Source organism: Columba livia, chromosome Z, assembly GCF_036013475.1.
Source record: "Columba livia isolate bColLiv1 breed racing homer chromosome Z, bColLiv1.pat.W.v2, whole genome shotgun sequence".
In the NCBI taxonomy this organism is placed as follows: Eukaryota; Metazoa; Chordata; class Aves; order Columbiformes; family Columbidae; genus Columba; species Columba livia.
In genome coordinates, this window is record NC_088642.1 from 34168841 (window position 1) to 34194498 (window position 25658).

Here is a 25658-nt window from a genome sequence, read left to right on the forward strand (position 1 = left end):
CAACCAAATTAATGCACTGTCCTCAACTGCTGCTTTGGGATTTATGTTGGTTAAATCCCTCAAATGTCATGCATTTTTTGTTTTCTAGTTCAAAAACAGATTTTAGAAAACCTTTGGAGTACAACTTGTCTTGTCTGTCTCATATTCTTGTGGTTTTATTTTGCCGAGACAGAAAGGCATTACCCAAGAGTTTTGCTGTAAATGTGTGTGGAATGTGCAGTGTGTGGGGAAGCATGAAGGAAATGTTTGTTCTAACTGCTGGGAAACAGTACAGCAATTATGGGTTTTGTGTTTTATGGGGTTTATTTTGTTTTGTTCATATAATTTAGGTAACAATTGTGATTTTATTAATGAGTAAGACCTTTTGTCAGATACTCAGTTAATGTAGGTGATGAACTCCTGACCCATTTTTTCTTAGATAATTATTCAATGGAGAGTAATTACAAGAGAGGTAAGGAGAAGATGCGTGTTTCAAAATGCTCTTCTGAACCTGCTCTGGCCTCTTCTGTATAAAATGGAAATTGGAAAAATCCTGTATCTGAAGCTTTCTTTAAGTGCTCTGAAAACTTGAGATCTGAAAATTGTTTTAGACTGAAATTTCTTAGACTTGTTCAAAACCTCCATGGCAGTGTGTCCTCAGACTTACTTTGCACTGAACCTATATTTTCTTTTTTCTTCTCACTGCTACATGATATTAAAAGTATCTCATGGCAAATTTACAGCTGGCCAGTTTGAATTAATTTCAAGAGTTGATGCCTGAAAATTATGGAAGCCATCAAACATTGTCAAATGCAACTATGCTGGGTCTCATAGCTAAACTAGAATACATGTGATCTTTGTCCTTGAAATGTATGACATGATAATTTTATGTCTACAGATTTCAGAGTGGAAAAGTGTCACCAGGAGCTACCCACTGCTACTTTGGTTATCAGCTCCAGAGACAACAGCAACAAGGATTTCAGAAATAGTAGCCTAGGACTTTTGCTATAGACTTAATGGTGATGGTCAAAAGAGATGTAAAGTATCTTCTGAATCAGGTTTTCACAGCCATCCTCAAGCAAAAAAAGATGTAAGGAAGTCGACCAACACTTGGTTCAGGAACTTGGACCATTTCAGAACACTGAGACCTCTGCTTTTAGCACAAAAAGGATGTTAATCATCCATTCTGTTTCATATTAATAATTTCTGTTATTTGCTCTTGGAATTACAGTTATATAGATCTTACAGTTCTCAGGGGTATTTCTTTTCAGCATTTTTTTCAAAAAAGAAGAATAAAACTAGCAAAAACCAAGCAAAACTCAAGAATGTTCCCTCCTTCAACCATTTAACATAATCTTATATTCATAATTTAAAATTTCTGGATGCAGCTGCTCTTTTATATTAGCTGTATGTGTCTGAAATCAACAGTTTCTACAAAAAGGTAAGTATAGAGTTACTTGACAGGATTGTAAAGATATTGTGTCTTTTAATCAGAGGATGGTAAAACAACAGTATGGAATAACACGTTTATTTCATCCTGCTCTGGCTGTGATGGACTCAGTGCAGACTGCAAAGACAGAGATGGATGTAGCTTCAACATGTTTTTTGTGGCCCTGCCTCATGGAGCTACTGCAGTGCCATTAGATGAGTGAAATAATTACTTCTTCCTACACACCATGTTGTATCCAAGTAATGTGGAGAAGACATAGCAGACCCTTTGAGAAAATTTCCTCACACAAGGAAAAGTCTTTTTCATGGATGTTTCCACAGCAATATGGAGATGGCCAATCTTATATTTTGGATTTTCACCCCAAACCTCTTTCCCTAAGGGAAGATCATTCTTTGGAACAGAGCAGATTTGTTTGAAACTCTCTCTTTATTGAGTCAGTGCCTTTAATCTGAGATGTGTTGTGAAAATTGAAAACTAAATGGTTGAGGCAATACTCCTGGTGGTTGCATGGAACATAAGCTTTGGCCAGGCATGATTTTTTTAGGTGCACTACTGTAGCTGGATTGTTAATAAAGTGCTGAGACAGCTCTCTCTCTCTTTTTTTTCCTTTTTTTTTTCCAGATAGTTTTATAGGAAAATGCAGATGTGATTTAAATAAAGGCTTATGGCTTATATATTCCTTGGACTTTTTGTGCTCTCTGTTCAAAAACGTCTGCCCTTTTTGGGCTTCACTCTGACATTTTAGTGGGTTCAGCTCAGCTTACTTCAAAAGAAAAAAGGATTAATAGGAAACTTAGTGTAGGGCCTTTCAGATGAGACCTTTCAAAAGGATCATTGTTGCTCTGCTAGCCTACTGAAGTTCTCGTCACACTCTGTAATGCTGATGTCTTCACGGCCCTAGTAAAGCATACAGACTCCGGAATGAAAAAATTAATTACGTTGAGAGTTTGCCTCTGCAAAGTATTGGCTGTTCTATACTATAAGTACATGCTAATTTTTAAGCTGATTGATATACTGTCTACACTGGAATTAGAGTTGTGGGTATGTGGTTGAGGGGAAAAACATAGTTTTCTGCTTCAATAAAGGTATGATTCTTATACCCAGTATAAATTTCAGGATCCACATGCTTGCATGAAGTGTTGCCTGCACGCCACAGATCATTGCAAAAAAACCAAAACCCAAAGTGAAAAAACATCTTCTATGACTCTCTTTTTCCTTGGTCTCTTGTCAGGTGTGATATACTGTCTTAATATAGAAAGGGTTACAGTGGGTTGCTTCTGGACACTTCAGCAATTTCCTTCAGGGCTACTGCCAAGATTTTATCTTCTTTTATTATACTTTGCATTCTTGTTAATGTGTACTTAAACAAACATTGATGTTGATATTTCTGCTCCATTTATTTCATATCATTGGATACATTGGATAAAAGCACAGGTTACCATTACTATTTTGTAAAGTTTCCTCACTTGCTTTGTGCTCCCTGTAGTGGCTTTATAGTTTTCTTTTGTTTGCTGTTTTTGTTGTTGTTATTGTTGTTTTTTGTTTTGTTTTGTTTTGTTTTGATTTTTCTTTCCTGTCATGGAAGAGACTGTTACTACTGCTTACATTTAGAAAATAAACAACAATTGACTGTTGTTTCTGCAGACTTTTAATGAATATTTAGAAAACCTCATATTTTTTAAGTCAGAGGTGTGATGGATGTGGAGAACTGGTATTTCTAAGATGTGTTAGTCATGATGCAAATCTCATGTTGACCTCAGAGGAACTGCTAAGGGTTAGTAGGGACTGCAGGATTATTCTCAGTGTACTTTCTCCCCTTCACATTATTTGCCTGGCAGTATAGCAGTCATGCAATAGATGAAGATGAGATGTTTTTCCTATCAATCTGTCTATAGAGAAGTATTATGACAAATGGAGAACCCCTGTAGATGTATAATCTTAATTATGATTCACAAAATATTCAATACTGGGAAGCAGGATTACTGTGAGTGATAGTGATTAAAGATGGCATCACTCCACCTTACTTTGTAAGCCTTGCTAATGCTTCCAGCTTCCTTTGAGCCAGACAGAGAAAACACATGGGGAGATATCTTGATATTTAGCAAAATGCCTGCTTGGGATTAACTGACCTTTGCTATAAATCAGAAGCAAAGTTGCCAGCTGGGCACTTTCATATGCAGACAGCAAGAAAATGAGTAGAAGAGCTCTCTGAAGCAAAACACTACACATGTATTCTGCTCCCCATCCCCCCTCCATATTCTGCCTCTTATACTATAATAATGCAGCTATTACCGAGGGTAAACTAGAAGAGGTGTTTCAGCTCCAGTGTCTCTTCATCCTTTCACAGCAAGCATGACAATTCTGCACGAGTTCATATTGACTATTTATTTTCAAAGGAAGCTGTTTGGCTGGCATGAAGGGGGAAAGTATGAACTGACACAGCATACAAAATACTGTTATTTTATGTTTTTACCTACATTACTAACCCAGCAAAAACACAGAAAAACTATTTTAACAGTTTATATCGATAAGATATATGCAAGTAAGTCTTTCTGATTCAAAACATCTCACATGCAAGTTGATCTGATTTAGGACAGTTCAAGAGCTGACCTGTCTGGCTGCTGTGTATAGCAATGATCCCTCTTTAATGTGTCAGAAAAAACCCACTATGTTTACTAGGATTGTTCATGTGCAAAACAGAGATAAATGACAACAGAATAAGTTCCAAGTTTCTGGAATAGTGCTTTTTGTGTGAGACCAACCACATCTAAGCTTGTGGCAAAGAAGCACCAATAAGGGCTATCATGCTGCCACATGCGGAGACTTCACATTTAACTGAGGGATGAACTTGATCTCTTTGCTGCACAGCATTACATTTCCCTGGAGCTGCACCTATAAGGAGCTCTGCATGATTCAATTTTAATGAATGTCTTCACAAACAGTACCCATATGCAGAAGAGATTTATTTTTTTGCAGGCTCAACAAAGTCTGAGTGGTTAGATCTACGCAAAACAAAAAATAAAAACTAACATTGAGAAAATGTGCTATATTTTCCACTAACTATATTCGTTTAGGAAACAGAAGCTCTTGTTCTAATCTCAAAGGGGTTACTCATGTTCTGCACAGTGTATGTTCAGACTCAGACAACAGTTTCGTTCTGGGCTACACTTCAAAGAAATGATAAAACACGCATTCTCTTCTGTTTTGTCACAGATAAAGAGTGCAGGAAAGGCTCCTTCTTGAGCTTTATGAGGAAAGTGTTATTCAATAAGCTGGTCACTGAAATCCAGTACAATGCAGTTTTATCTTGATATGAATCAACTTTTATTTGCATCTGTATGTAGCAGTTATGTGTTATCATCATGTCTGTCTTCTTCTTGGAAGATTTTAAGTGTCTGTGAACACATGGACATCCCAGACTCCCTTCCACAGTGTCTCCACCTTACTTTGCTGTGCTTAGTATGTGGAGGCAGGTTCCAGTCCCAGTTCTTCTGGAGACTGGCCAGTTCATGTTGCCAGTACATCTGTTGTTTTTCTCCAGCTTCCCATGGCACTGTCTCAGTAGAGTCACACTTCTCCAGGTCTTCAGTATATCTGTGCTATGTAATCTGGGTGGGTAGAGCATGATGGACAGCAGGATGCGACATGTTCCCCCAGAATGGGAGTGTATCTAGGTCCTTTCCTGTGGCTGGCTGGGAACATGGAACACTTGATCTGAACCACGTTGTTGGCTTTATTACTTGAACTACAATTTTTGATATAAAGGGTTCCACACAGTCTGCAAATGTTTGACCCAGTATAATGTATAAATCCTCAGTTAAAAATCTGTCATGTAATTTCAGCTTTTCTGATTTGGTTCTAAGTGCTAGCTTCATCCTCAGCTCTAACAGCAGACATTAATGAATTTACCTGAGCTATTCCACCTTTCTCTGGGCTTTGTCATACTCCCCGGTAATAGGAAGGGGCTGTAGAGATGGTTAGGTGGTGGAAGTGGACCGGGTCCCAAGCATCTTTCAGCCCATTGGAAGATTTTCTACAACAGGGAACTTCTCTGCTAGACCTTGTGCTCTGCTATACATGTGTATTGCAAGATCAGCACAAGTCTCTAATGTGCTTTTCTGATCAACTTGTCCATGAAGTAAGACTCACTAATGTTTGTCATCTTTGGCTGGGGCAATGGTCCAGTATTCAGATTTACTCATCAAGGAAATACAGTTAAAATACCATAGTTTGTAGCTTTAGAATTTGTTTGCAACCCTTAGCCCAGCATTTTATTGAATGTTTCATTTAGTTGAGAGCAATGAACAGTGATGGTATTTTTCCAAATTGCAAACAAACTCAAAATTACCCATCTGGATTACCAGCTGAGTAGACCTCTGCAAGTCTGCGTCTCACTTACTGTCACACTAATGATCATAATGACAGCTCTGTGTGAATATCCTCTTGCTTCACCCTTTTTATTGCTCTGGAACCTACTCAAGAATAATTAGATCAACGTCAGATATTCTGATCCAGAGCATTGAGCAGAGTGATAGTATGGTATCAAAATGATGTAGAAGGCTCTTTTCCTGATAAGATAAACAAATGTGGTGATTTAACTTATAATAGGAGATCGTATAAGGAGCTAGACAAAATACCTTCGGGTGTGCTAGGACAAGAACCAGAGAACTAGAAATATACTTTCCTGAAAATGGAATGAGGGGCAAAAGACTCTTAATACAAGATTCTGTAAGTTACTGGAAGACAGAGTTGTGCAGACACTCTCACAGTGTTGTGGATGCAGGGGGTGAATAATCTGACTCTTTGTAGCTCAGTGACCTGATACTGCTCATGGCTGCACTCTGGGCTTCAGGACATAAATTTTCTGGTTTAAAAAAGTATTTGATTGATTATCTCTGTCTTTTGTGAAGATAATCTGAAAAGTATAAATCATATATCCAAACTGAAAGTTGCTCAAGACTGCAAACAGCTTGACATGTTGTCTGGAAAAGAAATGTGAGACTATTTGCTGTTTCTCCACTGCTCTGCTCTGCTGGCCTGGAGGGCTGCCCTTTGTCTGCAGTGTATTAGTTGAGTACACATCTCTGTTTCATCTGTCCTGGTATTTCAGTGTATGGGGTGGAAAGTGTGGGTCATAAAGAAGGAAACCGCTGGGAACTTTGTGCAAGGAAAGTAGAGAGTAAACAAGGGAGTTTTGTCTTTGTGTAGCTTAGCGATGTTTCTTCGGGTTCATAGCACTACGTAACTCAAATACGACTATAAGACACTGCAAATTTTCTTTAGTATATGCAATTTCAATTTATTACAAAATGCTATTTTAGATATTTAGCCCATAGTGGAAATTCTACACCATTCCCCATCCCCCAGCCACTTTTCTAGATAAATACTTTGAAATAACATTGTTTCAGATTTACAGCATGTAAAATAATAAACCAGCAAGACAGGATAATGGTGCATTAATGGACTATAAATACATACTTGGGGTACACTGTATATGTAAGGCTGAAGACCAAGGGCCTTCAACCACCTGAAATTACTATTAATGATCCATTAGCATGTAATGAAGTATACATAATGTCTCTATTAACAAGAATACATATCATCTTTGGGAAAAGAAAAATGTATTTTGTTGTAGTGATAAAGGCTGACCTATTAATTAAAAGAAAGAATAAAGAAGCAATACCTCTGGAAAGTTTTAAAATGTTTTCTAAATGTTCTTGCTATTTGTAAGAGGTGTAATCATAGAATCATAGAAACATTTTGGTTGGAAGAGAACCTTAAGATCACCAAATCCAACCATACCTTAACTCTAGCACTAAACCATGTCCCTAGGAACCTCATCACATCTTTTAAACAACTCTGGGCATGGTGACTCCACTACTTCCTTGGGCAGCCTGTTCCAACACCTGACAACCTTTCTGTGAAGAAATTTTTCCTAATATTTAATCTGAACCTTCCCTGGCCCAACTTGAGGCCATTTCCTCTCATCCTTTCACTTGTTACTTGAGAGAAGAGACTGAGGCCCCCTTGTTTCAACCTCCTTTCAGGTAGTTGTATAAAGCGATAAGGTCTCCCCTCAGCCTTCTTCTCTCCAGCCTAAACAACCCCAGTTCCCTCAGCTGGTCCTCACAGGACTTGTTCTCTAGACCCTTCGCCAACTTCATTGCCCTTCTCTGGACTTGCTCCAGCACCTTAATGTCTTTCCTGTGGTGAGGGGCCCAAAATGGAACACAGTATTCAAGGCGGGACCTCACCAGCACTGAGTACAGTGGCAAGATCACTTCTCTAGTCCTGCTGGTCACACTTTTCCTGATACAAGCCAGGATGCTGTTGGCCTTTTTGGCCACCTGGGCACACTGCTGGCTCATATTCAGGCACTGTTGAGCAACATCTCCACATCCCTTTCCAGCCACTCTTCCCCAAACCTGTAGTGCTGCCTGGGGTTGTTGTGACCCATGTGCAGGACCCAGCACTTGGCCTTGTTGAACCTCATGCAATTGGCCTCAGCCCAACTAGCCTCTATTCTTTCACCTTCTGTGAAGATTTATTCTGCAAAGTCCTGTGTGTGTTTCTATTCTTCCACAGGAAGTGCCTGGAGATGCAGCTAAGTGCTCTTGTCTACCATGTGATCAGATTCATGAGGAGTGGAAAACGTCATTGAATTTCAATGGAGTAGTTAAAACCACTCATGCCAATTTAGTATGATTTGGCATTCAGAAGGTGAACATACCGCTGTTGTGGATGGGATTCTTATCTGGATGTACTTTGAGTGAATAGATACAAATTTACACCTACCTTGGTTAATTCCTCTGGGACACAGATGAGATTAGTGTTCATCATCTAAATCATTATTCCCATGGTAGTTGTTTACCATTTGTTTAGACTGAAAAGGTATAACATAAAGACACTGAACTCAAAAGATGATTTTTAACATTCTTTCTGAATAAAAATGCATCTATAAATCCAGAAGCAAAAAGAAAAATGAAATGCAGTCTTGCAGAACTGAAATCTATTTCCATTGTCTCAAGTCTCTAAAAAAGTTATTGCAAAGAATAAAAGAATAAGGTGAAATCAGAACAGAAATGTAAGGGATGTCTACAAGAATATGCAACCCAAATGTCAGTTACAGGCTTTCTTTATCCTGCATTTTCTCAGTGTCCTGTATAAGGAAAATGTGCTAGTTACTAGTACACTGGTGATATGATGGAATTGCATACCATTGAATACATCCTACAGAAATTAAAAACAGAAGCTGGGAGTAGTAGGAAAGTCTCTGAGTCTGCTTGGCATGGATCACATGGGAACAATGCAGTTAGAGGTAAATTCATCCTGTTGAAAAAGTAAAAAGTCACACAATTGCCCAAACTTGAATGGAATGCCAACCTTAGATTTATTTTTCATGTTTGTGCTTTGTTATTTTTATGGTTCAGGCGAAGGTCTGAAGAAGAATGGCCAGAACAGCATATGAAAAACTGTTCTTGAACAGCTATTTTTTATAGTTTGAGCACAAGCAAAAGGAATGGAAAATCTTACGAGAAAACTTTTTTTTTTTTTTACAGGATGTTCTGTCTAATCTGTAGGTTCAGAGAGTCTGAGTAGTTTGGAAAACATAAATTTTTCATCTTTCCCTGACCAAATGCTAGTTGCTTTTTACTTCTATAGCTGACACAAATAGAAGACAAAGATAAATGGGATAATCAATAGCAATTTGATTGCTTTTAAGTGAAGAGCATGGAAAACTGTAACGAAAAAGAAAGGAACTCTCTGGAAATCTTGTGTCAACTATAGCTTTATTTTCTCTTTTGTCTTTTTCTTCTATGATTATCTAACACAAGGGACTAGAATAAATGGACCCAGATTCTTCTGAGAGGTATGGAATGATGTGACAAGAGGTAACAGACACAGGTTAGAACACGGAAAATTCTGACTCGACATGAGAAAGAATGTCAGCATGGAAAATTTTTGGAACAGGTTGCCCAGAGAGGTTGCAGAGTCTTCACCCTTGGAGATACTCAAAGCACAACTGGACGTGACCCTGAGCAACCTGATCGTTATTAGCCCTGCTTTGAGCAGGGGGTTGGACTAGGGCCCTCCAGAGGTTCCTTCACCCAAGATTAATCTATAAATCTGTGCATTTAATGATATTACCTAAGCTGCTTTTGTGGTCTGTGAAATGTTTCTGAATGTAAAAACACACATGAATGTGGCAACTGTAGACAAGAAAACATTAATTTATGAAATCCAGTGGTATGTTGAATCTAGTTTAGCATGATGATGTGTGAAATTAACACATCAGTGTGGACTAAGTAGAATAATTAATCCTTTCAAAGAAGTGATTGTTCCTACATGGATGCTGAAATGGAAATGAAGACCTGATTTGGTCAATGTTTAACAGTTAAATTGATTTGACAGTGGTTCACCCATATCCTAATTGATATAGGATTATAAATGCGTATATTTATGTCGGTTTCAAAGATGTAGCATTTGAAAGGATACATGTCAGTGATGGGAGAAACCTTTCACATTATACTAGCAATTTAAAAGAGAGAAAAATATTTAATAATTGTTCAGTTAGGAGGCAATAATTAGGCCTGCTGTGCAAACGTGTCCTATCATCAATGTATATGTTATGGTAGAAAATGGAATTACTCTGTCAAACTCTCTAGGCCGCTACCTAGATAGTGGATCTAGACTGGAATGCATGGAGAGCAGAGTTGTTCAGACTGCAGCTAAGGAAAAGAGTAACAAATTCATAATTTGAAATAAACACTTTGTTCAGATGAACTGAATGTGATTTAGGCAAGGAAGTTATGAACCAGGATAACATTTCATTGGACTTTTGCTTAAATACATTATCCCTTCCTGTGACCCCCAGCTCTGCACTTTCTAGGCACGTGTTTTTTTGTGCAGATTAAATGTTTTTGTAAGGTCTTTTGCAACACCAAGGGAGCTGCACTTCTGATGTGCAAGGGTGAGGTACAAGCAGGCAGAGACACACAGCTGAAGGTGAGGTCTTGGTACATTTTAAAAGCCTTTGCAATCTGTGATAAATTGATCTCAGTGATGTGGCTAAATGGACTTTCAGGTTAGGGACAGAAAACCCCTTCCCCAATCCCTGCCACTTGTGGAGATGCACTATTGTTCACATTGGCTAGAACAGTCTTCACTGCCAGTTGTATTTCTGCATGAGTAGCAATTTTGTTGTTGGTAAGAAAGGCACAAGCACATTTTCGTCTTTGACCTGAACAACATCTTGTCTATTTATCTGTTTAATTTAGGAGGAAAATGTGTGTTGTCTCAGGTAAATAGTTATTTTTGCTTTGCTTTTATACTAGCTTTCTAAAAATGCTTTGCCCAGGCTTGACTTGACTTCATATTGCAGCATCTGTATAAGTATGTGTCCTGGTTTTGTTAAAAACAAGACCAGTTTCTCTTATAGTGAATTTTCCCTTCAGCTAAGCCCTTCTTAGTAATTGCACTTTTTTGAAGGTGGATACATGTTCTGGTAGACATAGCAATAGAATGCAAGGTCGCAGATAAGGATGCACGTCCCGTAAATGAGAGGGACAAAGAGGAGCGAACTGAACAGGTGACTAAAACCGATCAATTAAGTATTCCATCCCATCCACATCATAACACCATATAAAAGTGGGAGATCACGAGTGTCTTGTCCCTTTTTTCCTTCTTCGACTATGGCTGACATCTGGGGAGGACCCTGTCTGCCATCCCTGCAAATCTGAGGGACAGACCCTGCATCCTTGAATCCAGTTCCGGTTTGCTGCAGCGTCCAACCCAGGACTTCTGGGTGCCTGCTGTGCTGCTGCTGGAGCAGTGTGGAGCTTTGCCGGGAATGTCAAGATTAGTTTTGTATATTTTGTATTATTTTCTCTATTTTATTAGTAGCGTTAGTAAAACATTTAAAACTTTTTCCGACTCTCTCTCTCTTTGTCTCTTTTTGTCCTCCTATCGCCTCTACTTAGTGGGAAGCGGGGCTGAAGGGGCTGGGGGGAGGGGGAGTTAACAAAGCATCTGCCACCATTTATTGTCATCCTGCAATCAAACCTTGACAGTATGGCATTTTGTTATATTGGTAGTCTTTGTGTTACCTATTGAGAAGTAAGTCCTTGAAAGATAACTGTATTACAGCTTCATATTTGGGACACATAGAAATTTATTTGTGAGTATGGGTTTTTCATATGTTACAGTGATTTTATTTACATAATCCTCAGGAAAAATATGTCTGGGAGACACATTACAGAAGACCATAACTCATTTTGTAGAAGGGAAGGCTTGGCATAAACAGTCTGTGTCTGCTTCAGCCATTCTCTAGAAGTTAAAATAGCATCAGTCATGGTAGAAAATTAAGATGTGCTTGCTGCATTTCAGCCAACCAAAACTCTGTGTATAATGTGCTTGAATGACTCTTGAAACAGCTGAACATTGTGTGTCTGACAAGGTCTAGCAGACAATGTTGTCCTAGCCCTCTCCCCTCCTATCTGATAACCAGCTAGCTTATTTTTTTTTCCCATTTGACACTATCATTTGGGAAATCCCTTTTTATCTATGACATGTTTTTAATCTAGTATACTCCTGTTAAAGATCTAGTGAAAATACCTTTCCAATATTAAGATAGCAAGAAGAATGTTGTTGTAATCTTGACCTAAGTTATGTCTCTTAAGCTGTCTGTGCACTGAAAAGTAGAAGAAATGTTTTGACAGAGAAAAACATTTGTTGTCAGCTTTGTTTTATCCATGGCTGAGAAGGGAAATGGAAACTATACTTCAGCAGGGTGCAGACACTGATGGCTAAAATGATCTTCTGCTAAAACAAATTAGAAGAGAGCTGTTCTGCTTTATGCCTCATTCTTTTTCCAGTGAAAAGTGCAACTAAAGGAATGGCTTGTGTGTTGGAAAGAAATGTAGAAATCTTTAAAATAATGTAAATAGTGACCATGAAAGAAGCACTACTTATATAATAAAATGGAAAAAAAAAAGTATGGATGGTACAGCGTGAAGGGTTTCTCTGAGTGTTGGTATCAGTAATTTAAAGATGCATAAGTATAGTCTCTTTAAGTTGTCATTAATTTCCATGTTTTGTGTAAACATGGCAGTGACAGAAAGAGTTCCACAGCTGGAGGCAACCTTAAGTGGAAGAAGGCTCTCATGGCCACAACTCCTTGAGACCTTGTCAATAAGAAACAGAGTGACTGCAGTGTGGCCTGTATTTATCGAACTTGCTCTTTCTTTGCTTTTCTCCCTTCTGACTTATTAGCTTCAAGAGCTGGCTCCACCTGTCAAGTCTCCCTACACTGTTCTTCCTGTTACCTGGAAAATCTGTTTAGCTTGGAGGTAGCTGAAAAGACTGTAAGAAAATTCTGTAAGAAAAGACTGTAAGAAAAATGTTGACAGTCTTAGCTTGGAGTCTCTTTCTGACACTTCTGCTGTTGGTTTCTTCATGTGACACTCAGCTCCAAACACAGCACAGAGCAATTCTCAGGGCTGAAGTTGTACACTTAAAAATCTATACCTGGGAAGCTACAAAGCATTTGTTAGATCACATATGAGGTAAGCCCAGCTCCGTCAACCTCTTCCTAGCTAATGACAACATTAGTAGTCCTTTGCTGAGCCTCTTCTGGTTTCTCACCACCCTTCTGGATCAGGCTCAAGGGATCTGAAACTTGATGTAGCATGTTGCAGCCTCACCAGTGCCGGGCACAGGGAAGTAACTTCCCTCTATCTGCTGGCCATGATCACATGTAAAACAACAGCCCATGGTTCACCTTGCATAGAAAACAAAGAGAACAATTAGCCATACAAGTATGACTTGAGGCATGAAGTTCATATTCTGAGTTCAGATACTTAAATGGCAGAAATATACTTTAAGACAATGTTACATAATGAACAGATGCAAATTCATGTACATTTTGTTATCTAAGCCCAGGCACCTTTGTAACTAAATTGTTTGCACCTATTACCCGCCAGACTCTGTTTGCAATTCTGATTATTTCACATGGGTAAGTTATAGGGTTGTGTATATTTTCTTTAATTTTTTCCCTTGTTTGTAGTAAAAAAATATAAATACAAATGGGAAATGTCTCTAAACACTCAGTGTATGTTTGAATCTAATTTATGAATATTAATTTGTTTTTCTGTGTAACTGAACTAGTATGCACAGTAGTTTCTCATTCTTTTCAGTCTGACATGCATTTTAGGTCGTCTTTATATATCCTTTAATCCTTGCTCATCATTGATTTGCTTTTGCTGAATTTCTTCAGAAAAGAAAAGCACTAGCTTTTCACTCTGAGTAAATGATGAATTTTACCTCAAATGCACACAGTAGTTGCTACATTTCAGAAGGTTAACAAAGCTGAAGTTCAATTACCGTCCCGCTGCCCCCCAAATATTGAGAACCTCAGTACTCTCAGGGTTGAGAATACTCTCATCAAGGGGGTCTCAGGTTTTTTATCTGTTACTGATGTATCTTTTTCTGATGCCAGCTCTCCATCTATGACAACTTTCAGGTTCAATTGTTATTTCCAATTTCTTTCAAACTTTTTTTTTTTTTTTGAGTTGTATACTTTTTCATTATACAGTGCGTTTCAAAAAGATGGACCCAAATTCATACAGCCTGTATTTCAAATCAGGTCTATCAATTTGCAACACTCCATAACCCTGTAGTTCACATAATCATTATACCTTTAGGAAAAAATAAAATAAAAATCTCCAACAATTTCCCCCCACTACTCCCCCAACTTGATCAGCATTCTTGTTCTTTCCAAAAATCATTTTTAGCTTTCTTTTTCCTGTGAAAGATGAAAACCTGTATTTATTGGTTTTCCTGGAATTCTTTGAGGTCGATGAAAATAAGATAATTATTAACTTCACAGTATCAGAAATTTTCCCTGTAACAATAATATCCTGTAACTTAAGACTGCAGGCAAAAAATAAGTTTTGTTCGACAAATACCTAACTTTACATAGTTCATCATAATCTCCTTTTTCTGTAGCTCCAAAGAAACGGCATGTTTCTTTCATAGACTTGCTGTCCCTAAATTTAGGCGGTACAACGTGAAATGAAGTGTTTCTTTGTCAAACCTTGTTTCAGTTACAGTGAAATTGTCAAATGTAAGTGGCAGGCAGGGAAATCCTGTCATTCAAGTGGAGATGGACTGGTGGTGAGACACTGGAACATGCTGCACAGAGAAGTTGCGGATGTTGCATCTCTGCAAGTGTTCAAGGGCAGGTTGGATGGGGCTTTGAGCAACCTGGTCTAGTGGAAGGTGTCCCTGACCATGGCAGTGGGGTTGGAACTAGGTGGTCTTTAAGGTCCCTTCCAACCCAAACCATTCTATGATTTTATTATTGTATGCTGTAGTTCACATGAATCTCTGCCTGATTACGGTCACTCTCTAAGTAATACTAAAGTCAAGCTAACCTTTGGTATCAAAAATACACCCTGAGAGTCTTATTTGTTGCTGTCATAATGTGAATAGTAGTCATACCCAGACTGTTTGCAGTGGAGCTGTTATTTTTTCCTGAATGTTAAGTATGTCTTTTTTGTTTGTTTGTTTGTTTGTTTGTTTGTTTGTTTTTGTTGTATCGTGATATATTAGAAACAGAAAGCTATGGCAGAAAAAAAATCTGACTACAAGTAGAATTTTAAACCATTATTTTGCATCTATGGATGCTAATTCCACTTCTGAACTGGAGGTTCTTGTGGCCAAGGTATGTGGACTGCACCTAGGAGAACTGTTGCATGGATGTTTCTTGTCCTACCTTTCCTTTGCTCTGGATGTAATATTTTGTAAAAGACTATTGGAGGAGCTGCTGAAACTACTACTAATCTTTGCTTGTAACCTCCCTCTTCCCCTTCCTCCCTGCAGTCCAAGGACTTCCCTGCCACTTGCCTATACCTTGGCTATTTCCTCAATTATTTAGGAGTATTTTGCTTCCTTTAGTTGGATAAAATTCTTCTCATTAACAATACTTTGCCTTGCCTACATACCCAATGTCTTAGGAAGACTGCAAATGTTTGTCTCATGTTTTTCCTATCTTTTTCCATAGAAATATCTGATAGCTTTTGATCTGAAGATCTCACTACAGTCGGAAGAAAAATGAAACAGTAAAATACAGCATGATTATCTCATTTTGTAATCTGGTGGCCTAAATGGCCTATGGCCATGGAAGTGTGAAGTAACATTGACAAATCAACATTTGCATTCTAGTTTCTCTGAAAAAATGACAACTCTATTGTGCCATACACATAGAAACAAAGACTTGAAATATTGACGCTAATAAAATACTTCAAAGAATGCCCTGCAGTCTCTGTATCTAAGATCAGAACCATACTGGGAGAAGGCAGCAGCTTTAATGACAAAACAGGTGATGAAAATTGCTTTATCTTAATGTCATCATGGATATGAATAACCTTTGGAAGCTAAACTAGAATAAACTGTAGATACAGAATTGCCCTCCATTCAGAAATAGTGCATGGATGGTTATATTAATATAATTCTTTGTGATTGTTTTTCAGTAGTGATGTACGGACATACCTTTGAATATAAGTGATTTAGGCATGAAAATCAAATGAGGGCCACATTCTCACATTCTTTCAAACTGAGATTGTTTACTGCATAAACTCTCTATTGAGGAATATTTTGTACATGATACCATGCTTGATAATATGAAGGTTTTCTAGACATTGACTCATTCAGCTGTAACCTGCCTAACACTAATAGTGAATAGCTCTACTCATGTTTTAAAAAGACAGGCTGGTAGACAGCAGTATATAAAAAAAATTGTTTGGACTAAATCCAGTCTGTTAACTCAAGCATTTCTTTTAAATGTGAAGACTGAGTGTAATGGAAGAGTTGCAGAAAATGGAAAGCACAGTTATGTCTTGTAACATAGATTTTTTTTTTTTTTTTGAACGTAGGTGTCATAAGAGAAATGCAGAAGAGCATGCAAATTTTTTGCAGTCACGTCTTGAAGAACTTTTAGTTTTCTCAAGAAAATCTGAGGAAAAACTAAGGGATTTCAGTAGTATAACTATATTTGTACCAAGGTTTTTTGCACTGTATAAGCAAGTATTGCTAGCTTTATAATGGCAAACTGCAATATAATGAACAAACAGATAGGTAAATTTGCATCTGAATACCACTGTAAAAATATTATAGAATCTAATATCATCAAATGCATCAGTTGAGTGACATTATGTATAAATATTTTAAATCTAAAATATTATAGATTATTTGAGACTAATTGACCTTACATGCTGGAAATTTTCAGTATTTTATTGAAGTTGTTCAAGTCTTTCAAAACTTTCAATGCTTTATTATTGGCTAATAGCTATATATAATCATTACTTACCTGAGTCTGAATTTTAATATCTGCATTATTGATTAGCTGTTCCATTAAGAACTGAATTTTGTGAGGTATGGGGGCATTGCACTCAATACTCAGTATTACGACCTTTCATACCAGAAAAAATCCATAAATGCAGTAACATAAAAAAAAAAATTAGAACATTCTGTTGAAATATGTTATGATGTTTTAGTTATTTTCCTCAGCATTTATCAGCTGAAATATCTATTATTACTGTCCAGAATGTGAGTAAAAGGAATATTAGAGAAATAGGTAAGAATACAGAAAATTTAATATTCTAGATGTTAGGCCTCCCACAATCAGTCTCATTATAGGTAACTACTGAGTGTTTCTATTGGGGACACAAAATGTACTACAACTACTACATTACTACACCTTTCATGTTGAAACAGAGTATAAAATGTGAAGAATGAAAGCACAATCTAATTAATTCATGCAAACCATCCATGTTTTGTAGTAGATTATTTAAGATGCCTGAGTTTGATTCAAGAAATGGCACTGCATCCCATGTGTTCCAGGTCTTATTTTTTCTAGTAGACTAACTGACAATACTCAAAGGGTGTGAAAATAGTTTTAATGATATAATCTGTCTCACAGTGAAAAATACATGATATCTGCAGTTGACACCTGGAAAGAGTTACCTTGGACTGTCAAACAGAATTAAAATATCTTATAATAAGATTAGTTGGAAAATCTAGCACTTGGCAAAGCCAGGCTATCCAAATGAAGTATTGCTGTTATCATGAAGTGTATTGACAGAATATCACAGACATTTTGAAAGTTGGGACAAGCTTAAGGACATAAGCGATGTGAATAGCTGTTGCCCAATGTTATGTTCACATGTTTTTCTGGTTCAAAGCAGTACAGTTATGAAGCTGTTCCTGGCAGTATGAGGGTCCAGTTCTAATATGAAATCAGTATCTAACACAGACCTTTGAGGTATAATTTTTTTTTCTGGAAGCAGTACTATATGGATTGCTTAATCTAGTAATTTAGTCGTGTACTTTTTACGCTGGGTTGTTTAACATTTGCTTTGTACAGAAAACAGTAGGAAATGCAAAGCTTATACAAAAGACAAAGCCAAATTTAAGTAGATTTGTTATGACTGTACAGGTATAACAACCTTTCCAGGAGGAAGGTTTTGTGGTTTAATCCACCAGGCAGCTGAACACTAGACAGCCATCCCAGTTGGATGGTGGGGAGAATTGGGAAAAAAGGTAAATTTTGGTACTCTTTATGGATTGAGATAGAGAAAGTTTAATAGGACAGAAAAGGAGGGGAAAATAACAGTAATAATAACAATAAAAGAATATACAAGGCAAGTGATGCATGATGCAAGTGCTCACCACCTGCCAATCAATGCCCAGCCTGTCCCTGAGCAGTGGACTCCTAGCCAGCTTTCACCCTAGTTTATATACTGAGCATGATGCCATATAGTATGAAATATCCCTTCGGTCATTTGGGGTCAGCTGTAACACTGTGTGTCCCCCCAACATCTTGTGCACTCCCTGGTGGGGTGGTGTGAGAAACAGAAAGGGCTTTGACTCTGTATAACCACTGTTCAGCAGTAACTAAAACATCACTGTGTTATCACAGAATCACGGAATGTGTCCAGGCAGGTTTTGAATGTCTCCAGAGAAGGAGAAGGCATTATTCTCATCCTTAATCCAAAACACATGACTATACCAGCTACTAGGAAGAAAACTAACTCTATCCCAGGCAAAACCAGGACATAAAGCCATTTTACCGAGGTATGGTGTGGTCTCCAGTAGTAGCAAATGGCCTGAATCTATGGTTAATCCTGAGTTAAAAGAAAAATAACTACAATTTTTGGTACTCTAACCTCTGGAAACCATCCCCATGTGAGGTTGGTAATCCTTTATTTATTTGTTTTGAACAGGTTTGAACAATTGACTGATTTTATCCATTCTAAGATTCAGTAATGTTACAAAATCATGAAAAATGTCAAGCCTAGTTACTGTGTCTCTGTAACTGGTATGATGTGAAGCTTCAGAATGAAGCTGGTTAGCAGCTAGATAGCAGACTAATTAGTAGGGCTGTTGTAGTCCATCAGATGCTAAGAGATGTTTACTGGAGACACTCATGATATTTGCAGGGAAAGGTAAGCAGACAGAGAGATGCAGAAACCCAACATTTATATTATATTGCAAGGGTTAAATACATTGCACTGCTATAACATATGGACATCCACAATGAGGGTAAAGTTATTAACTAATCTGTGGCAGATGTGTGACAGAAGTTGACAATCAGAAGTGAAATGCATTATATGTTTTAGAAAGGACAGACCAAATCTGTATCTGAAAAGCTGAAGCACGGAAAGGTTTAAAGCAGAACTCATGATAAGTTTTGGGATGTGAAAATCAAGTGGTCAGCACTGTTAGTCACCCTCCTGGTGGGGCTGCTCTGCCACTGGGTGCAGAGGCCTGGGAGAGGATGTCACATTCCCAAGGATGTGGCAGTTTGCTCCTCCATCCTTTTGAAAAAGAAACACTGTAACACTGAAGGCCAGTAACAAAAACCTCTGCCGTGGAATTTAATTTTCTTTCCTACACCTCTGTATAACTGGGTATGTGCAGTCTCAGTTCTCTCCAACACTTTTAGCCAGAGTTAATTTTTAGAATTGTTTTTTGATATGGGAGTTAACACTGGGTAGGTGTATATTTGCAAGGATGCTATCTAAAGTATGGTAACTGGAGGAGGTTTATGCCTGTGTTTTATTGAGCATTACCTTCTGTATACCTGAAGATTTCATCAGGCAAATGGAGAACATTCTGGAAGATTCAGCCTTATTTCCAAATTAGCATTCTGATGTAGCCTGCTGTACGTACTGGTAAGCAATGTAACTGAGATCTGCTCTGTGCTAATGGCATTAATCAGAATAATTTCCCTGAAATTTTGATGTATTATTATGTTTGCCACCTATTATTGCTTATTGCTAGCTTTCTTTTAATACAAGAATAGATACTTTTAAAATTAATCTTTGTCCCTTTGATAACGGTATTAAATGCTAGTAGACAATCATTCTCCAGTGAAAAAACATATGCTTAATACGCTGTATTAGACAGGTTAATACGTTTTTGCATTATACAACATGAAAGTTTATTACTATGGTGACATTAATGCATGTAGAGTAATGTTCTCCAAACCAGTCGTTACCAACAGATAAAGGCTGATTTGGTAATTGCAACCCTAAGGCAGAATCAAGGGGTGTTATTGCACTAAAACTGTTAACTGTAGGATGGATGGTGGAGACCATAATATTCTGCTACTAAAGGGGGGCATCACACTGCCCAAATTTCATGTGAGGCCCTGTTGATGACGAACTGTGCAAACACCTGCTTTGTTGGTTCCTTGGATATCTAAAGGCAGCAGATTATTGCCAGGCCTCTAGCTAAGGGTCTGTCAAGCTACCTCTTATAGACCTTGCCTTGGATGTTGACTGGAGAAACAACTTTTTGATTAATAAAAGACTAATGTAGTCAGAAGGAGCAGTCAACAATAATATTGGGCCTCAAACCTGGTTGGCTACTGAGCTCAGAGACAGCCATTGTGAAGCACACTGGAGGACCTTTCTAGGCTCCTTTTCTTTGAGATGACAGACTGGACATCAGTGACGTTGATCAAGACACAGCTCTTTTAACACCAGAATGTGTTCCGTGGTGAGACAGGCAGGAGGTGCAGCTAGCACAGAACATGGGAATGCACCACAGATTTACTTTTCCCTCCATATTTTTTCCTGTGTGACATTGCCAACTCAACACGCAATAAATGCCCCTGTCACAGAAGGTACATGTTTTTACGTCAGTTCAGCTGGCAACTGTATTCTGAAGCATCTGAGGAGCATTTTAAGTTCATAATGGACATATTACCAAAATGCTGCTATAAATGGTAGTTGCTTGTGGCAGATGCACTTCCTTTCTCTGCCTCCCCACAAAGTACCAGAAGCTTCTAGGGCAATGAACCACTAGGATAATGCACAGGGCCATTGGTCAGTAGACAGGGCCCTTGACCAAAGAGACGCCTTGGTTGAGTGAAGTTTCTGGACCACCACCATAAATGACCACAGCTCAGATTCAACTAGGGTATAAATGGAGCTCACTTGGACACATCCATTGAGTTGGTCTTTCTTGGAGCAGTGGGTCTGCAGTGGAAGACTTTCCTTCTTAGACTGGGATGTCATCTAAGGAACATTCCTCAAGGACTGAGACAGCTTGCCTTATTGGTAAGCGATCTTCTGCATACCCTTGAGACTTTTCACTTTGCATGAGTGTGAAGACAAGCATTTTGAATCATTCTTCTGGAGTTTTGGGATCTCTTGTGTCTGAATTGGCTGTGTAGTGACTGAACACCTAACTGGTCTCCAAATCTGTGTTTTATAATGCTGCACTGCTGAATAAGTTTGGATAAATCCCATTTCTAGTTTGTTCTCTCCTAAATAGTTCTGGTTAGAATAAAGACTGTTTGGAGCTCATCACCTGCCTAAATTGATTTCTGAGGTGCCTGCATGACATTGTGTTACTAAATCTCTTTAGATTAAAAATTCCAAGGTGAAGTGAGTTTTACAAGTCACTCACTGCAAACAAAGTTTCTACTACAATTTGTATAATTATCTGAAAGCACTTTCTGGAATGCTGTGATTAAAGAGTGATTAAACACCAAACCAAACCAAAAACAATGATAAAAAAATTCTGTAGTTTAAGACTTGCAAAAATGCTTATCAAGATATGGTCTGATTTACTTTCTTTGTTTTTGCCAATGGAAGGTCTACAAATCCACCTGTAGTCACTGCACCTGCCTCCTTCAAACCATGACCAGCTTAGTGCTGAAACCCTCCTATGGAGGTGGTCTGGTTTTAGATTCTTTCTTCTAGGGAGAGGAAAGCTGATGGTGGTGACAGATGAGGGTATTGTTGCCTGTGGGATTATGAACAAGGCAAGAACACCCCACTGCCTACCTACAACAACCCAGCTTTGGATGAAATCTATGGCTTGGAGTTGGGGTTGGACTTGCTTCCCAGCTGCACTGTCCAGCTTCTCTTGTTGCCTTTCATTGAATGCTGTGTTTTTTTCAACATGAGAAAAATGCATGAGGTTTGGGCTGGAACTCAGAAGGACTGAGCCCTGTGCTGTGCCAGTTAATCACAGCTGCCTGGCAGTGGGTGGTCTCTGAACTGCTGTCATGAATTTCTGCAGGTTGAAACTGCTCCTAGAGGGTGGATTTACACTAAGGGTTTCATGATTGCTGTTCTTGGTACCATTCATGCTGGTGAAATAAAAGCATGTCTTTAAAAGGTGATAGCAGAGCTGAAATGAACTAATTACAGCTTCAAAATGAATATTTGTGGAAAATGGACTCCACTATTCACCTAACAGTTCTTCTCACCCATCTCTCTACTGACGCCTAGACATTCAGTCCTACTTTGGTCATCATGTGCAGTTTTTTATCCAGGAATGCACTTTTCTTTCCACTTTTATTCACTGAATCTACTGTGTTGTACTTCGAGAAGAACTTGTCCCTTTTATAGGAGATCAAATGAGGCTCATATATAATAGGTAGGTGAAAAGAACAAGGTATGGCCTTGGAGGGTCCTAACCCTCAATCTATACACCGATAATGTCCAGGGATCCTTAACCTGAGCCTGAATGTTCAGAAGTTCCTGCAGAGCTCTGGCATCATGCCCAAGTAATTTATGTTAATACTATTTCTGGAGTTATTCTATCTTATTCTTTTATGTCTCTGTGTTTGAGAGTGCTTCACCTTCATTATCTTTAGAGATCAACACTAAACTAGACATTTCCTCCCTGTTCTCTCTGTGAAACCAAAACAAATAAATCACTTAGCTTCTTTGCTGTGTCTTTAGTGTCCTTACTGTGTTATTTTTAATCATTTTGACCTTGTAAACCCAATGACTTTTACAAGGGTCTTGATATATACTTAAGCAATTCCTCTGTAACAGCAATATATTTAAGTAAAGTTATATTATTTTATTGCACACTGTCTTTTTTGCACATCTTTTGAAGTGTTTTCACAGCCTTACCAGTATTTCAGCTAAGTGACTTTGTATTATGTCTGTCAAGGATAGAATTCAAGTGCTATGTCTATATATTAAGTGTTATCTCTGAACTTGAAGATAATATGCTTTATCATTTTTGAGTATTCATTAGGTAATAAATAAAAATTGATAATTACAAATTTGAAGAATCTGTTTATTTCCACTGAGTCTACTGCACAGATATGTTTTGGAATTATTTCCATATGTTTATGACATCAATTTAGTGTGAGATCTTTCAGAGACTCATTGTCTTTATAGTTCATTTTATCTAAAGGACTTTTGTTCTTCTACAGTTTTACTAGTTCAAAATAAAACTGTTATGCTTTTGTATTTCCCTATCACAAGCAATAAGCACAAATACAGCATATTATATTTCAATATGGGGCAAAAGATTAAATTCCAGCCAGTTTACATCCAAAAAAATGTTGAAGGATCCAAGCTTTGTCTGAAATGATGGCTGTAGTATTTTTAAACCAAAATATATTGCATAGATTTTCACATTTGAGAAATTTTACTCTGAAAACTGTAAGCCATATAAATTCAAAGCCTGAGAATTTACGGTCAAGAATTTTCAATTGAGTTTCATTTTCCAAAGGGTACAATCCAATATTGTTGAAATATTTCCATTTCTGTGGGGGGAAAAAAAAAAAAAAGTTTTCATTTAATCTTCTGTGAAGCTTTCAAATAATTACATTTCAGGAGATTCGGGGTTTATTTTCCATAGCACTCTCCAAAGGAGATATGTGTATTGTCACACATTTATCTCCTTTCATCTTTGGGAGAATGGCAATCTCTTGCAGGCTTTTCTAACCTCTGGTGCATCTATGAGACAGCAGCAGTGGTACCCAATGTTACATGGCTTTGGTGAATGCCCAGGAGTTTTAGGAAGACAAGAATGTAAAGCACCTTTACATAATAAACAAGCCTCTGTACCTCCTCCCTGTGTCTGGTGGAGCTATTTGTATGGTTGTTGTGAAGCAAACTATCAGTGTGTTGGGAACAAAAATAACACATCAACTCAACATGCAATCTTTCTTGTCTTATGCCACTGCCCTTTCTTTATTGCATCGGATTACTGCACATTACAAACCTACCTGGCTTTCAGACAGTTATTTCCTGGCAGAAGTCAATTTATTCTGTCACAAAGGAGATGCGGTGGTACCAATCTCAGTATATTTTCCTTGTAGTACTGATATGTTTTCATGGTAGTGGACTGCAGTCAGCAACATGTGCAAGATCCAGATACACTTAAAAAAAAAATACTAAAGCTTAAGACCTTTCTGAAGCAGAAGTGGCAGTAGAGTTTGAGTAATAAAATAGTGCCCTGAATCATCTCTAATTAAGAGTGCAATTTATGAAAGGATTAATGTTTGACAAGTGGGAATAGAAAGGAAGCAGCAGCTATAACTTTAAAAAATAGCGTATTACTAACCATCTAGAGTAAATTGCACCCTACTCAGTCAAATCTCTAACATGCTGGACAATACTTAAAGTAATTATCTAGAGAAATTATTGTCTTTATAAAATGTATCCACTACTTTACAACACTGAAAATACCTGTTTTTTTATACAGTATGCTTTTAATTTCTTCAAGCAAGCTTTCACTGACTAAAAAGTGCTTGTTCAATAACATGACACAAAGCAATAGATAAATAACATCAATGACAATGTAAAATGCAAAGCAAATGTTAAAAAGGTTTCATTTATTAGTATTTCTTATCAGCCAATAATTAATTATTTTTAATTAATTAATTTACTGGTCTTGTGAGATGGTTAAAAATTAATCATTAATGAGAAGCAAATGGGAGCCCACAACAACACAGATGTTTTTTATTAAAGTAATTAAGGCTGTCTGCATTCATGATCACATAGTTGATACAAATTTTGAGCAGTAATTCAGACATTGTTTCTAATGGTATTGAGTTATAGTTGTGTTTACAAGTTTTAGTGCCATACTACCCTGCTTCCCTGAAAACAAGACAGAATTTATATTAAGTTTTGCTCAAAAAGATGCTTTCTTTTTTACATGTATAGCTGCCTGAACACTATTTAAATTGATCTTTTTAAAATGAACTATAACTAAAGCTTATTTTTGGACTAAGGCTTGTATTTCGAGCATTCTCAAAAATCCTGAAAAATCATACTAGGGCTTATTTTCAGGGTAGGCCTTAGTTTTGGGGAAACAGGGTACAGAGACAATGTAGGGAAAGAGTTCTGTATTAATTTCTCACAAAACTCAGAAGTGATGATGAAGATATTTCTCCTGGTATGCCCATCAACGTTTCAGAGAAAAACTGGCCATTTTGTTTCCCTGCTTCAGCATACTTTGTTTAATAAAAGGCAAAATATTTTTGATATTTTGGTAGGAAGAGGAGAAGGTTGTGTTTCTCTTAAATACATGTTTTCTAATTTTCTTTGAATGTTTGTGTGGAAAATATCTACTTTGGCTTTGACTAGAGTTAGCCTCAGATAGCACACAGGCACTGTGCTTATATGCAAGTAAATTGTAAACCTTCACTGTGCATTTGGGAAAACATGGAATTAAGCTTACCCATAGTTACTAACTGACTAATGTTTGTACAGTTGCTGGCTTGGCTGTACAAAGGGAAGCCTGAGTGTGTTTAGATTTAGGTTAGTGACTGCATGGTACAATTTTCAAGTGGAACTGAATTGGCAGCCATTAAATGGATAGGCTCAAAAGTCAGCACTGCATAGTACACGCAACTGTTATTTTTAAGTTTCTGCCCGAGTTTCCCTTGGAAACAGTCCTCTGT

General features: G+C 37.7%; 1 long non-coding RNA gene across 6 annotated transcripts in view; it reads left to right on the plus strand.

The window, feature by feature from the left end:
* LOC110361464 (uncharacterized) overlaps positions 1–23821 on the plus strand; it is a 65855-nt gene extending 42034 nt beyond the window's left edge. For 5 of the 6 annotated variants that reach the window (XR_010468831.1, XR_010468833.1, XR_010468832.1 and 2 more), the window contains 2 exons: positions 878–15809; positions 16363–23821. This is a non-coding gene — a long non-coding RNA (uncharacterized LOC110361464). The remainder of the gene's footprint in view (positions 1–877; positions 15810–16362) is intronic. The other variant, XR_010468829.1, reaches the window with a different exon arrangement.
* The last annotated feature ends 1837 nt before the right edge of the window (positions 23822–25658 follow it).